The 16,357-nt window shown below is 46.4% G+C and overlaps 1 long non-coding RNA gene across 3 annotated transcripts in view; it reads left to right on the top strand.

Moving 5' to 3' along the window:
* LOC144721179 (uncharacterized) overlaps window positions 1-14,173 on the top strand; it is a 35,104-nt gene extending 20,931 nt beyond the window's left edge. For 2 of the 3 annotated variants that reach the window (XR_013585855.1, XR_013585856.1), the window contains exons 2-4: window positions 9,339-9,445; window positions 11,023-11,160; window positions 13,228-14,173. This is a non-coding gene — a long non-coding RNA (uncharacterized LOC144721179). Of the gene's footprint in view, window positions 1-9,315; window positions 9,446-11,022; window positions 11,161-13,227 lie in introns of all 3 variants that reach the window. The other variant, XR_013585854.1, reaches the window with a different exon arrangement.
* The last annotated feature ends 2,184 nt before the right edge of the window (window positions 14,174-16,357 follow it).

Below are 16,357 nucleotides of genomic sequence, written 5' to 3' on the forward strand. Positions count from 1 at the left end.
AGCTTATGACATGCGGCTGAATTTCCCCGAAGTGTCTCAGGGAAATTCAGCTAAACGGCAAGCTGCCAATGAAAAGTTTGCAGGACTCCATAGATCCGGAAACCCATAGACCCCTGGGGACAAGGCATGGCTGCATTGCCCCCCAGGTGCCCCTGGGAATGTCCCCTAAATTGAATCGGGCATGGCAGGGCCCGGTTGAGGTGATTGAGGTCAGGAGGCCACAGTGCGTACACATCCAGGTCGGTCGCAGGCGCAGGTATGCGCACTCGTCATGGCTGAAACCCTATTTTCCACCTTCATCCCCACTACCTGAGGGCCGGGTGTCTGATGTGTCCGACAAGCCCGGGCGAATGGTCGTGGAGGGTGCGCCTCAGCGGGACGTTGTAGTTTTGCTTGCAGGATCCCAGCGCCTGACACCCGCGTACCCACCGGCGACATCGTCCACAGACAGACCAAGGATGATGGAACGGTCGCCATCCGCTTCTTCTTCTTCTTCGTCTTCTTCCCAGGAGGGGCCGCGCCCGTTAGGCCATGTAAATATTGTCCCGGGAGTTCCCAAGGAAGCCCATTCTTGTCCTACTTGGGGGCCCAGCGACGAGAACCCCTTCCAAAACTGTTCGATTCCGATAGCCCGCCCCTTCTGTTGTTTTCCAGTATTAGTCCCGACGCCATCTGGTGGGTGGCCGCAGATGCGTGCTGCGCTGTGATTGCCGGTTGATCTGAGGTCCTTCCTGATACTCATGGGCTGCAGCACGCTGACGGTCGTCAGGCATTCTTCTATCCCTGGGGGCCAGGTTTATTGTTGTGAGTTCTCATCGGGATTTGTTAATTGTCTCAGTTGTTTATTGATGTTGTTGTTCCACTACGCGGGGGATGAAGATTGTTATTGTTCTTGTTGTTCCGCTACGCGAGGGATGGAGGTCAGCCGGGATGGCTGATTTTGTTTTTACAGAGGGGGAGTGATGTAGTGACATGGAATTGGTCACGACGTAGCATAGCGCTGGTTGCTGACAGAGAAGGGGATCTGCAGTTGCAGCAGCCCTGTCTGACAGCAGGTCACGTGATAAACCAGAGAGAGGGATGTAGGGGAAATGTAACAGTGGAGGCATGTGAGGAAAGCCCAGGAACCTGCTAGTAGGTTCTAGAAGGGGGCATGGCCAGGGCAGAGTGAGGCCACGCTGCGAGGATAAAAGGGGACCACGAGCGAAGGCTCGGGGCTGTTGCCTGGAGTGGGATCCCGTCGTGCTGCTGGAGTCTTTGCCGCCGTCTTCATCTGCTCGGTGCTGTTAGTCGTGTCGTCTACCAGCTGTCCTGACTGGGGGCTGCAGTTACTCTGTGTGGACCGTGAAGGCTGTTAATAAATAGAGTGCCTCCTACTCTTAGTGTCTCTGAGTCAGTCACTACATATGTATTTAATGCCATGCTTGTAGGGAGCAGTAGTGCAACGGTTAGCGTGCTGTGCTACGAACCCAGCGAGCCGAGTTCGATTCATGCTTACAGTCTTAACCAGTGACCATTATCTGAAATTTGTATGGGCCTCCCTTAGGTCTACTCAGCTTCAAATTAATACCTGGTGGTGGTTGTAAAAAGCGCCACCAGAGACACAAAGGCGGGTGGGCGGTGTGTTGGCCACCCATTCCTCCATGTGCCGTTCCGGCCTTCATAGGTGCTCGGTAACAGTACTTGCCCCAACAGTCTGTTAATCTATACGGGAAATCTTTGTCTTTGTTTTTATGCCATTTTGGTATTCGTTCCAGATATATTATGAACATGTGTCCACACCACTGGAGGCATGTTTCTTGGATATTTTCTTTCAGTGTTACCTCTTCTGCCAGTTTTTTTCTCTTAATTTCATATTTTCTGTAGTTTGACACACACCATAGGAAAGATATTGTTGAAATCAAATAATACTGGGGATTTTGTAGAAAATGTGGTTCCACAGCAATGGAATATATTACCAATATTTATATTTGGCTATTCTGACTACTCTAAATTGTGTCCATAACTGAGCAGTCCTGGACTTACTTCAACATGCTGGTACGTACAAGTTGGTGAAGGCGAGGGGGGGACAGGACCGGTTCATTGTGCACAGTGAGATAATCATTGTTACCGCTCGATCCCTGATGACTTGAAGGTACATTGTAATGGTATAAAGGTAAAAAAGCCCTTTAGAATGTCTAACTTTAAATGTGTAAACTAAATAATACGTTGATTTCTATTCAGGTCTAATAACGAGAACATGCATACATCTTTCACTCATTTTCGATGTTTTTAGTTGATTCAGTTAATATCCTTAAGCACAAAACCATAGACTGTGATTATGAATGTTTCAAGCAACTGATAACCACATTAAATCTGAAAGCACACACTTAAAATAAAAACATATTTAGCCTTTGTTTTGAATGCACTTATAGGAAGCTTTGCTGGGATATATTTGAGGCTTAAACACTTTTATTATTTCAATTATTATTGGATGTTTGTGTTAGGTTACAAGCTTTTTATGCAAACCTTTTATTGTTTCAGTTTGACGGAACATTATCACAACCAATATAGCAATTAGACGATACGTTTGGTTTGACACTACATCAAGAATATTCAGGACAACATCGAGGAAGTCAGAGTAACAATCCAGTATATGAGGATCAGTGTCAGCTGACAAACGTAATTAAAAACCGACAAGGTTTAAACTAGATATTAACCATTACAAATGAATGTATTTATTATTGCAGTTTATCTGGACAGATAAGTAACATTAATTATACGTACTCATGAATATACTAACCTATAGCAGGACAGCATTGTTTACTGAAAACTTTAGTGTTGTCTTCCTTGGTTATGTCTTTGAGTTCATGCTATGTGTTTATGTTCAGTTGGAAGATGAACAGTTTAGGAGTGGCCAGGGAACTTGGGATTCACTACCAGTGGCGCAGGGGAGCTGGGAAAGAAGCTGAGAGCGAGAGACATACGACTCACAGGGCCGCCTACTGCTTCACAGCTAGGGTTGTAACACCGCGTTAATGCATGACCGTGTAGATCTTTGTGTGGAAGGTGATTGATGATCCAGTGCTCAATGATAGATTCATTCGCTCACCAGCGCCCAGTCGCCTTATCATTATTATATTGCTACTACTTTGACCACTGTTTCCATGAACTTCATTTATTGATTCAGTCTATGAGACTGACGGCTTCCTCTCATCCACACCGTGTTGAACCACCACATTGCAGTACAGTTTTCAGCTCTCCGCTTCTTCCCTCACACTGCTTGACTTTGGAATTTCCTCCCAATGTCTATTCCCCAAGCTCGTATAACATTGCTAAATTCAATTAAGAGGCCATCCATAAATGACGTCACGCACCTAGGGGGGGAGGGGGGGTCAGACATTTTTGACGATGTGTGACGAGAGGGGAGGGGGGGTTAGAGAAATGTGACGTCACATCAAAATACACAACTTTTACAGGTAGGAACAATGGTCTACACTGCCCACCAGGGATTATTTGTCTGTCGTGCATAAATATATATATATATAATAAACAGCTCTTTGATTGGTGGAGACCGACTGCCAGGTACAGAGAGGGGAGGTGCCTAAGGAGGATAGTCAGAGGAGGGGCCTAAGGAAGGGGGGAGTCAGGAGAGGGGCCTGAGGGGGGGGGAGGGTCAGAGGAGGGGCCTAAGGGAGGGGTTAAGTGGAGGGGCCTAAGCAAGGGGGAGGGGCCGATAGTTAAGGGGGCTGGCTACCTGGCTGGCTGCCTGGCTACCTCAAGTCAAGTTATCTTTTATACAGGTAGGAACAACAGGTTCCACACTGCCCAGCAGGAATTATTTGTCTGTCGTTGCATTGAAATGCAGCCCACACATGCACCCCCCCACCGACCACCGAGCAGGGCCACGATTGATTGAGGATGTCGGGGAGGGTGGGGGGGAAGGTAAACACGCCCACTCATCCAACTGCCCCCCCCCCTGAACGCCGCGCTGAGTGTGCAAGTGTGAGTGTGTGAGTCTGAGAGTGTGAGAGTGAGTGTATCTGTGTGTGAGTCTGAGAGTGTTAGAGTGTGTGTGTGAGTCTGACAGTGTGAGTGTGTGAGTCTCAAAGTGTGAGAGTGAGTGTGTGTGAGGGTGAGTGTGTGTGTGAGTCTGACAGTGTGAGAGTGAGTGTGCGTGAGTCTGAGAGTGTGAGAGAGTGCGTGTGTGTGTGTGAGTCTGAGAGCGTGAGAGTGAGTGTGTGTGTGTGTCTGAGAGTGTGTGTGAGTCTGAGAGTGTGTGTGTGTGTGTGTGAGTCTGAAAGTGTGAGTGTGTGAGTCTGAGAGTGTGAGAGTGAGTGTATGTGTGTGTGAGTCTGAGAGTGTGAGAGTGAGTGTATGTGTGTGTGAGTCTGAGAGTGTGAGGGTGTGTGTGTGAGTCTGAGAGTGTGAGGGTGAGTGTATGTGTGAGTCTAAAAGTGTGAGAGTGAGTGTGATTGTGAGTCTGAGAGTGCGAGTGTGTGTGTGAGTCTGAGAGTGTGAGTTTGTGTGTTTTTGAGAGTGTGTGAGTCTGAGAGTGTGAGAGTGAGTGTGTGTGTGCGAGTCTGAGAGTGTGAGAGTGAGTGTGTGTCTGAGAGTGAGTGTGTGTGTGTCTGAGAGTGAGTGTGTGTGAGTCTGAGAGTGTGTGTGTGTGTGAGTGAGTCTGAAAGTGTGAGTATGTGAGTCTGAAAGTGTGAGAGTGATTGTAGGTGTGTGTGAGTCTGAGAGTGTGAGAGTGAGTGTATGTGTGAGTCTGAGAGTGTGAGAGTGAGTGTATGTGTGTGTGAGTCTGAGAGTGAGTGTGTGAGTCTGAGAGTGTGAAAGTGAGTGTATGTGTGTGTGAGTCTGAGAGTGTGAAAGTGAGTGTATGTGTGTGTGAGTCTGAGAGTGAGTGTATGTGTGAGTCTGAGAGTGTGAGAGTGAGTGTATGTGTGTGTGAGTCTAATAGTGTGAGAGTGAGTGTGTGTGTGTGAGAGTCTGAGAGTGCGAGTGTGTGTGAGAGTCTGAGAGTGCGAGTGTGTGTGTGAGTCTGAGAGTGTGAGAGTGAGTGTGTGTGTCTGAGAGTGTGAGTGTGTGTGAGTCTGAGAGTGTGTGAGTGTGTGAGTCTGAAAGTGTGAGGGTGAGTGTATGTGTGTGTGAGTCTGAGAGTGTGAGAGTGTGTGTGTGTGAGTCTGAGAGTGTGAGAGTGAGTGTGTGTGTCTGAGAGTGTGAGAGTGTGTGTGTATCTGAGTGTGAATGTGTGCGAGTCTGAGAGTGTATGTGTGTGAGTGAGTCTGAAAGTGAGTGTGTGAGTCTGAAAGTGTGAGAGTGAGTGTATGTGTGTGTGTCTGAGAGTGTGAGAGTGAGTGTGTGTGTCTGAGAGTGTGAGAGTGTGTGTGTGTCTGAGTGTGAGTGTGTGTGAGTCTGAGAGTGTATGTGTGTGAGTGAGTCTGAAAGTGAGTGTGTGAGTCTGAAAGTGTGAGAGTGAGTGTATGTGTGTGTGGGTCTGAGAGTGTGAGCGTGAGTGTGTGTATTTGAGTCTGAGAGTGTGAGAGTGAGTGTGTGAGTCTGAGAGTGTGAGAGTGAGTGTGTGAGTCTGAGAGTGTGAGGGTGAGTGTATGTGTGAGTCTGCGAGTGTGAGAGTGAGTGTGTGTGTGTGAGTCTGAGAGTGTGAGCTTGAGTGTGTGTGTGAGTCTGAGAGTGTGAGCGTGAGTGCGTGTGTATGTGTGAGTCTGAGAGTGTGTGTGAGTCTGAGAGTGTGTGTGTCTGATAGTGTGTGTGTGAGTCTGAGAGTGTGAGCGTGAGTCTGTGTGTGTGTCTGAGAGTGTGAGGGTGAGTGTGAGTATGTGAGTCTGAAAGTGTGAGAGTGAGTGTAGGTGTGTGTGAGTCTGATAGTGTGAAGGTGAGTGTATGTGTGAGTCTGAGAGTGTGAGAGTGAGTGTATGTGTGTGTGAGTCTGAGAGTGAGTCTGAGAGTGTGAAAGTGAGTGTATGTGTGTGTGAGTCTGAGAGTGAGTGTATGTGTGAGTCTGAGAGTGTGAGAGTGAGTGTATGTGTGTGTGAGTCTAATAGTGTGAGAGTGAGTGTGTGTGTGTGAGAGTCTGAGCGTGCGAGTGTGTGTGTGAGTCTGAGAGTCTGAGAGTGAGTGTGTGTGTGTCTGAGAGTGTGAGTGTGTGTGAGTCTGAGAGTGTGTGTGTGTGAGTGAGTCTGAAAGTGTGAGTGTGTGAGTCTGAAAGGTGAGAGTGAGTGTATGTGTGTGTGAGTCTGAGAGTGTGAGGGTGTGTGTGTGTGAGTCTGAGAGTGTGAGAGTGAGTGTGTTTGTCTGAGAGTGTGAGAGTGTGTGTGTGTCTGAGTGTGAGTGTGTGTGTGTCTGAGTGTGAGTGTGTGTGAGTCTGAGAGTGTATGTGTGTGAGTGAGTCTGAAAGTGAGTGTGTGAGTCTGAAAGTGTGAGAGTGAGTGTATGTGTGTGTGGGTCTGCGAGTGTGAGAGTGAGTGTGTGTGTGAGTCTGAGAGTGTGAGCTTGAGTGCGTGTGTGAGTCTGAGAGTGTGAGCGTGAGTGCGTGTGTGTGTGTGAGTCTGAGAGTGTGTGCGAGTCTGAGAGTGTGTGTGTCTGATAGTGTGTGTGCGAGTCTGAGAGTGTGTGTGTGAGTCTGAGAGTGTGAGCGTGAGTCTGTGTGTGTGTCTGAGAGTGTGAGGGTGAGTGTGAGTATGTGAGTCTGAAAGTGTGAGAGTGAGTGTAGGTGTGTGTGAGTCTGATAGTGTGAAGGTGAGTGTATGTGTGAGTCTGAGAGTGTGAGAGTGAGTGTATGTGTGTGTGAGTCTGAGAGTGAGTCTGAGAGTGTGAAAGTGAGTGTATGTGTGTGTGAGTCTGAGAGTGAGTGTATGTGTGAGTCTGAGAGTGTGAGAGTGAGTGTATGTGTGTGTGAGTCTAATAGTGTGAGAGTGAGTGTGTGTGTGTGAGAGTCTGAGCGTGCGAGTGTGTGTGTGAGTCTGAGAGTCTGAGAGTGAGTGTGTGTGTGTCTGAGAGTGTGAGTGTGTGTGAGTCTGAGAGTGTGTGTGTGTGAGTGAGTCTGAAAGTGTGAGTGTGTGAGTCTGAAAGGTGAGAGTGAGTGTATGTGTGTGTGAGTCTGAGAGTGTGAGGGTGTGTGTGTGTGAGTCTGAGAGTGTGAGAGTGAGTGTGTTTGTCTGAGAGTGTGAGAGTGTGTGTGTGTCTGAGTGTGAGTGTGTGTGAGTCTGAGAGTGTATGTGTGTGAGTGAGTCTGAAAGTGAGTGTGTGAGTCTGAAAGTGTGAGAGTGAGTGTATGTGTGTGTGGGTCTGCGAGTGTGAGAGTGAGTGTGTGTGTGAGTCTGAGAGTGTGAGCTTGAGTGCGTGTGTGAGTCTGAGAGTGTGAGCGTGAGTGCGTGTGTGTGTGTGAGTCTGAGAGTGTGTGCGAGTCTGAGAGTGTGTGTGTCTGATAGTGTGTGTGTGAGTCTGAGAGTGTGAGCGTGAGTCTGTGTGTGTGTCTGAGAGTGTGAGGGTGAGTGTGTGTGTGAGTCTGAGACTGTGAGGGTGAATGTGTATGTGTGAGTCTGAGAGTGTGAGTGTGTGAGTGTGAGAGTGTGTGTGTGTGTCTGAGAGTGTGAGTGTGTGTGTGTGTCTGAGAGAGTGTGTGAGTCTGAGAGTGTGAGCGTGAGTACGTGTGTGTGAGTCTGAGAGTGTGAGTGTGTGAGTCTGAGAGTGTGTGTGAGTCTGAGAGTGTGAGAGTGAGTGTATGTGTGTGTGAGTCACACTGCCCACCAGGGATTATGTGTCTGTCTGTCGTGCATACACGGAATTCTGCCCACCCATGCACCTCCCCACCGAACACCGAGCTACGCTGCGATTGGTTGATGATGTCGGAGAGGGTGGGGGGGAAGGGTAAAGATGCACACTCATCCAACTGCCCCTGCCCCAAACGCCACGCTGTCCAACCAAGTTCCTACCTGCCCACTCCGAAGTAACGTGTTCATATAAATAACACGTTCTACTTAATTAAATAGAATTGTTATAACACTCATTTTTATGCATTTTCATTATTAACTATTTGATTCATATTCATAGCTTCAAATCTAGAACTATTTGATTATTTAAATTTACTAAAGTCACCTTTTATTTAGTCCATGAAAGAGCATTTTGCTTCTCCATGGGAGAATGAAGCATACGTTTTGTAAAAATGTTGAATGATTGTTAATAAACATTTTGATTTTAATGATTCTACCAGGGCTTTTCATTCTGTGGATTGAATATGTGATTGTTATAATTGTACTCTACATTTTGCTTCGTTCTACTACAAAGTTTAAAGTATTTTTCATAGTTAGAATTACTTTTAATATTTAATAATTCTAAAAGAATGTCAATATAATATTCTGAACATCTGCAGTTTTAGTTAGACCTTGAATATTTTCAAGTGAATTTTATGCTAAATTTCAGCTTTCCAACGCCACCTTTTTAATACATATGTAGTGGGTACAAACTTGTAGGAGACTTCCTCTTGGAGGCAACACGTTTATTAACAGTAAACGCAATAACAGTTGTCCCTGACACAAAGGAGTACGGCCCCTTCCAGCCAATATCCAGGCTCGCGTGTCCTATTCAACTCGGGATTATGCTCTCTATCGGGTCCTCCGCTATCGGGACCTAGGGGAGGCTATTCTGACCCGACCTTGCCAGGGTCTCCGGGTCTCACCCCTGGCCCACTCGAACCCGGCTCTGACAAGAGCCTCGGTTGAGGGGTCCCAGGGCTCTAGACTTGAGATGTATTCGGCTCCTCAAGTGGACGACAACTGCCGGTCCCGTTGAGAGGACCGGCTTTTATACACGAGTCGGGGCTCACTCCACCCCGAGCCAGGGTCCACCCCTCCGGTCACGAGATACCCAGGGGGGGGGGGTTACCTTGGCTTAACTGCCACTCAACCTACTAAGCCTCCCATCCGCCCCCTGTTGACCTATCGGCGTAGTAGCAGGCTAACTTTCACGTAGCGCTTTAATAATGGCGCTACACGTTTTCTCCTACAACATGAGAGTGCAGCGCCACATTAAATACGCCCTACAATGACAATAGTTTAAAGTTGTTTTAAGATTTTTTGTTTCAAAACGGAAATATGGTTTTTGGGGGGGGCAGAGCTTTGTGACGTCATATTTGAGGGGGTTCTGACTTTTTGTGACGCCGTGTGACGAGGGGGGGAGGAGGGGGTCAAAAATCGGCCTAAATCGCGTGACGTCATTTATAGACGGCCCCTAACGTGTTTCGTCTTATATATTACTACTTTGATCGTGCATATCTTTACTGGTTGCTTGATGTGTTTGGGCCTTGTTGTGCAGAACGTCTAACACCTTTACCCCAGATGCTGTTATTCTACAATCTCGAGTGGATGCATTTATGAGGGCCCCAACCATGGCCACTTCCCATGGCCGTCCACGTGATGGTGGAACGGATTTCACACTTTCAAATGTAAGTAAAATACGGTGCATGATGATGATGACGAAAAGGTATTTTATGACATCCAGTATACTGATCACGGACATAATAATGTAATAACTCGTTGGTTCTTTCGGTAAAGTCACGTAGAAAGAAAATAAATTAAATAGAATACGACGTTTCGATTGCAACACAAGCAGTAGTCATAAGGTAGAACTAAATTTGAGAGAGAGAGAGAGAGACAAAACACAGACACACAGACAGACACACAAGCAGAGAGAGACAACACAGAGACACACAGAGAGACATACAACATTGACACACAGAGACCCAATGCCTCTGTGTCGCGGCCTTAAATAGAGAGCGGGGGGGGGGGGGGCAGAGAGAGAGGTGGGTCTGCTGGAGCAGAGAAATTAGCATATCAATGAGAGAGCTGTGTGGAAATCCACCTCGTGGCGGCCGGGGGAGAGAAAGAGCGAATGGAACTATGAGACCCTGGTAAAATTTTAGAGAGAGAAATAGGCAGTTTGAGAAAACAAACTTAGCAATTTTTTGGAAATGTAATGCAATGCAGAGAGTTGTCTAACACTGTTAACACCAGGCTATGTGTTGACTGTGTGTTAGCCGAGTAATTCCTGCAGTCACGAAAGCTTCCAATCAATAATGTAATATTTACTAATTTGCCAAGGAAAGCCACACTAAGTCCGAAGACTCTTTTCAAGGAGGGTCCTACTGCATTGGGATGTTTGGCCACCACCAATTGCGTTATGTGTGTTTATGCATGTGAGGAAACCAGAGAACCTTTGAGAAGCCAATACATAACAGGGGGAGAAAATACAAACTCCTCACAGAAAGGCGACTGAGCCAGGAATCAAATCCAGATCCTTCTTTGTGTGAGATATGTGTTACCATACTCTTTGGTTTTTTCGGTAAAGTCACGTAGGTAAAACAATCAATAAAATAAATGAAAACTAAATTAAATCACGACGTTTCGGAGGCAACACAAGCCTCCCTCATCAGGTGTAAAAAAGGCACAGCAAAATAACTGTAGCTAGAGTTATTTGTGATGAGACATTGTTACATAGGGTAAGAGGGGGAGGAGCCAAGGAGGACGGGCGCAGGATGGGGGGGGGCTAGGAAGGTGAAGGTGAAGGAGGACGGAGCCACATGATTAACCATGTTAAACCTGAACCGCGACTCTCCCCTGTTCTGCGTCCCCCATCCGTGGCTCCGTCCTCCTTCACCCTCACCTTCCGAGCTCCACCCACACCCCACCTCCCCATCCTGCACCCGTCCTCCTTGGCTCCTCCCCCTCCTCTTTCCCTATGTAACAATCTCATCACAAATAACCGCTCGCTAGTTATTTTGCTGTGCCTCTTTTTTACACCTGATGAGGGAGGCTTGTGTTGCCTCCGAAACGTCGTGATTAAATTTAGTTGTTTTCATTTATTTTATTTTATTGATTGTTTTACCTACGTGTCTTTACCGAAAAAAACAAAGAGTATGAATTCTTGCAGTCACGAAAGCTTCAAATCTAGAATGTGTTACCATTGCACAACCCTGCCATCAGGGTGTAAATGATGGTGCTATTTGTATCCCCTCTCGTATAGCTAAAGGAAAAGTCGGTAAATTCTGCCTTTGAAAAGGAGAAACAGGAAGACTCCCAGCATCTCCATTCACCAAACGAAAATACGTCACTCTCAGCTAAGCTGAACACAGAAGTGGATGATCCTACCCTTGATGTTGAGGTGCCTTAAATCATATATGCGCTGTACTTTTCAGCAGAACGATATGCCATTATGTTTAAATGTACATTCATATTTCTGCACAGTGGTTATATAATTAGTGGGGAAATATAACATGGACCAGCAGTAGCTCATAAATCACTTTTTGCAGAGCTTCTCCATTTTAATCTGGTAGGCCACCCTGTTATTACTGAGGATGTACAGTGAGGGAAAAAAGTATTTGATCCCCTGCTGATTTTGCACGTTTGCCCACTGACAAAGAAATGATCAGTCTATAATTTTAATGGTAGGTTAATTTGAACAGTGAGAGACAGAATAACAACAACAAAATCCAGAAAAACGCATGTCAAAAATGTTATAAATTGATTTGCATTTTAATGAGGGAAATAAGTATTTGACCCCTCTGCAAAACATGACTTAGTACTTGGTGGCAAAACCCTTGTTGGCAATCACAGAGGTCAGATGTTTCTTGTAGTTGGCCACCAGGTTTACACACATCTCAGGAGGGATTTTGTCCCACTCCTCTTTGCAGATCTTCTCCAAGTCATTAAGGTTTCGAGGCTGACGTTTGACAACTCGAACCTTCAGCTCCCTCCAAAGATTTTCTATGGGATTAAGGTCTGGAGACTGGCTAGGCCACTCAAGGACCTTAATTTGCTTCTTCTTGAGCCACTCCTTTGTTGCCTTGGCCGTGTGTTTTGGGTCATTGTCATGCTGGAATACCCATCCACGACCCATTTTAAATGCCCTGGCTGAGGGAAGGAGGATCTCACCCAAGATTTGACGGTACATGGCTCCGTCCATCGTCCCTTTGATGTGAAGTTGTCCTGTCCCCTTAGCAGAAAAACACCCCCAAAGCATAATGTTTCCACCTCCATGTTTGACGGTGGGGATGGTGTTCTTGGGGTCATAGGCAGCATTCCTCCTTCTCCAAACACGGCGAGTTGAGTTGATGCCAAAGAGCTCCATTTTGGTCTCATTTGACCGCAACACTTTCACCCAGTTGTCCTCTGAATCATTCAGATGTTCATTGGCAAACTAAAGACGGGAATGTATATGTTTTTTCTTTAGCAGGGGGACCTTGCGGGCGCTGCAGGATTTGAGTCCTTCACGGCGTAGTGTGTTACCAATTGTTTTCTTGGTGACTATGGTCTCAGCTGCCTTGACAAGATCCTCCCGTGTAGTTCTGGGCTGATTCCTCGCCGTTCTAATGATCATTGCAACTCCACGAGGTGAGATCTTGCATGGAGCCCCAGGTCGAGGGAGATTAACAGTTCTTATAGTGTTTCTTCCATTTGCGAATAATCGCACTAACTGTTGTCACCTTCTCACCAAGGTGCTTGGCGATGGTCTTGTAGCCCATTCCCGCCTTGTGTAGGTCTACAATCTTGTCCCTGACATCCTTGGAGAGCTTTTTGGTCTTGGCCATGGTGGAGAGTTTGGAATCTGATTGATTGCTTCTGTGAACAGGTGTCTTTTATACAGGTAACAAAGCTGAGATTAGGAGCACTCCCTTTGAGAGTGTGCTCCTAATCTCAGCTCGTTACTTGTATAAAAGACACCTGGGAGCCAGAAATCTTTCAGATTGAGAGGGGGTCAAATACTTATTTCCCTCATTAAAATGCAAATCAATTTATAACATTTTTGTTGTTATTCTGTCTCTCACTGTTCAAATAAACCTACCATTAAAATTATAGACTGATAATTTATTTGGTAGTGGGCAAACGTACAAAATCAGCAGGGGATCAAATACTTTTTTCCCTCACTGTATTAACTGAAAAATATATGCACCCTGCTGCACATTGGACTTAAAAATATCATATGAAGCCATTGGAAAAGAGTAGGCCATTATGTGCCAGTATCGTAGTTCAAATTGCCAAATATATTTTTTTACCTATAAATTACTTAATTGCGATTACACACAGCAACATTTCACCCAACTGTGAAACTACAGGTTGTGTGAAAAATAGCACCTATATGATAGCCTCGTGTAAAAGTACTAAATTATCAAGCATTTTTTTTTATTGCAAGCCCACTTTGATCTTTATTCATATTATTTTGAATCTACAGATGCTGGCGCCTGATGGACATCCACGCACACTGCTGTCTCTGCCTCCATTTCCCGTGGCGCTGGAGCAGGCATCGCGTGCTCGCTATCTCCGACATAGACACCCAACCTCCACTGAAAAGGCTCTTACACTAAGCCAAATATTTTCACACTAATAAAAATGTAATTTTCGTACATTTGGTATTCGCGTCAGTCTTAAAGCACAAGACTATAATATAATCTGCAGTAGTTTCACAGTAGGTAGCAATGTTGCTTTGTGTATTTTTTTTATTTGCAGGTATTTTTTAATTTAAAAAAAATTTGACCGTGATTCCAGCAAACATTACACTCTTTTAGAATGACATCAGAGCCTTTTCAGTGGTTAATATGCACTGCAGTAATAACCAGTGGTGTAGTTCTGGCAGGTATATGTCATTTATTATATTTTTGTATTTGTCTAGGATATGATTGTTTTGTTATACAAAATGACAGAAGCCAATCTTATTTTCCTCATTAGTAGATCTCATGTGTAATGACAGGGTGCCATCTGTTGACCCGGAGGGATAATCACGGGTATGGGTGCATTATACAATAATCAACTATAAGGGGGGCATAACTGGGCTAAAGGTTAAAGACGGGGTCAGTCGGGAAGCTCCGGGAACCTGCTCGAAGAGCCGGGGCCTGGCCACGCCGAGGAGTATATAAGGGGGGAGTGACTGAAGGTTCGGGGGCTGTCGTGGGGTCCGGGTCCTGGCTGCCGTCGCTGTCTTCGCAGTCATCTCTCCATCGTCCGACCGCATGGCCGATCCTCTGTATGGCTCCGATCGTCGTTGTCGCTATGTTAGTCAGCCAGCTGTATAGTTACACTCCGACGATGGGGCTGTATGGATGGGTCAGCTATGCATAGCCCGTATATATATGTCGCTCAGTGATTGTGCCTGTAAGTGTGAGAAATAAATAAGGAGCCCTCTACATGTCGTGTCTCGGAAGTCGCTGACTACATATGTAACGGATGGATTTGATACATTGTTCAAACACACAGACAGAGAGGTTTTAGTACAAACAAGTTCCTAAGTTATGTTTTAAAAAATCAGAGCACCAGTTATCAAAAAAGCAACAACACTCTGTTCCACGAATACATGACACTCCATAAGAGGTTTTTGTTAGTTACATTGCATAAATATATAAATGTGTCGTTAAAACCCGCCACCACCCGACACAGCCAACTAGTACAGGTTGCCACGTAAACAGAACATGCCAATTCGTCACTAGTACATCACACCGGTGTGTTGGAGAGCCAAGCCACAACATTTACAATCTGAGTACGACGTCTCGCCAGTAATTACAACTAGCTTAATCAGGTGACAGCCAGATTTGTGGAAAAGTTCCTGTTTCGTTCCTTATATAGAGGCGTAGATGTGTTGACCACGCTTCTGCGCGTTTTTTGGCAAAGTGGGGGAGGGGGGGGGGGGAATTACTGAGACAACGTACATTATGCATGTGCATTATGCGAGCCCTTTGGATTCGTCCTTCCTGTTTATCGTGTTTATTAAAATAGCCCTACCAACGGTAATCTGGTGTGCTGTACTAGTGACGAATTGGCATGTTATGTTTACGTGACAACCCTTACTAGTTGGCTATGTCGAGTGGCGGCAGGTTTTAACGATACATTCATATATTTACGCGATCTAACTCAAAAAACCTCTATTATGGGTGATATTGGTCGCGAAAGCCTACGTGTTAAACTTAATACGTGATACTGTTGAAACCCTACGTGTTAAACTTAATACGTGATACTGTTATACAAATAAAAACAAATTAATCAATGGCTTAATTCCAAATGTCGGTGAATGAGATATCACCGAGTGCATAATACAATGTTCATGATAAGGCAAACAATGCAACAAAAGCAAACAGCGGTCAGTCTGTAGCAGACAGTCTCTCACGCTAGCGTTGAGGTGACATGGCAGACATGTAGGAATCTTGTGCTCGTGAATGTAAACTCGTCACACAGTGTCTCTCGAACACCACAGACAGCAGTTTGATGATGAGTGATGACACAGCAGCAGTCATGGGATTGATGTAGCTATTGAATTGCCAGGTGTGGATGGGTCTTGACAATGTGTAGAACAGTGATGCTATTCTAGGATTGAAGCTTTCGTGACTGCAGGAATTACTATACTCATTGGTTCTTTCGGTACAGTCACGTATGTAGAAATAAAATAAAAAAAGATCACGACGTTTCGAACGCAACATAAGCGCTCGTCCTCAGGTGAAAATAGCGTAAAATCCTAAAAATGTGTTTTAGCATCTCCACTCTTTACCACTATACGTCTCAGTGGTTACTTAGTAGACCAGTCATTCTTATGCAATACACGAGTTCTATGGAGGACAGTATCATAAGCACACTACCCAGTCGATATGCACATCAGGGTGGACCTTGGCTCTCAGGCCCGTCTGGGTGCTCTCTGGGCTCTGGCGCCCCAGTCGTCCTTTTCTCCTCTCTCCCCTTCTCTACTGTTTCTCCTCTCGCTCTGATGTAGTCGACTATGCACTAACTAGGTTGTGCGGGGGCGCCACAGGCGCCCCCGCACAACCACAGCCGAACAACCACAGCCTGCGGCAGCCCCCAACAGACTGGTCAAGTAAATCCTTACGATCCACTCGCACAGCGTGCGGTGGGCCTTCATCCAGAAATGGATTTAAGCACCAAAAAAACTCGAGTACTAATGTAATGGACAGAGCACGGCTCTCCCTCAGGGCAGCATTGGGAGAGCACGGCTCTCCTTCCGGGCAGCAGCGGAGCGAGCACGGCTCTGCCTCAGGGCAGCAGTGGAGAGAGTGCGTCTGGCTCCCTCACGGCAGCAGTGGAGACAGCGCAGCACCAAAAAAACTCGAGTACTAATGTAATTGACAGAGCACGGCTCTCCCTCAGGGCAGCTGTGGACAGAGCACGGCTCTCCCTCAGGGCAGCAGCGGAGCGAGCACGGCTCTCCCTCAAAGCCAGCAGTGGAGAGCACGGGGGTTCCTCAAGGCAGCAGTGGACGGAGCACGGCTCTGCCTCACTCTCACTCCCCCGTCTCCTCTGAGCTGCATGCGATTGTGTGAGTGAGCTGTGTGTATGAGTGAGCCGTGTGTGAGTGGATCGACCGT

This window comes from Lampetra planeri, chromosome 11, assembly GCF_965212315.1.
Source record: "Lampetra planeri chromosome 11, kcLamPlan1.2.h2, whole genome shotgun sequence".
Taxonomy (NCBI): domain Eukaryota; kingdom Metazoa; phylum Chordata; class Hyperoartia; order Petromyzontiformes; family Petromyzontidae; genus Lampetra; species Lampetra planeri.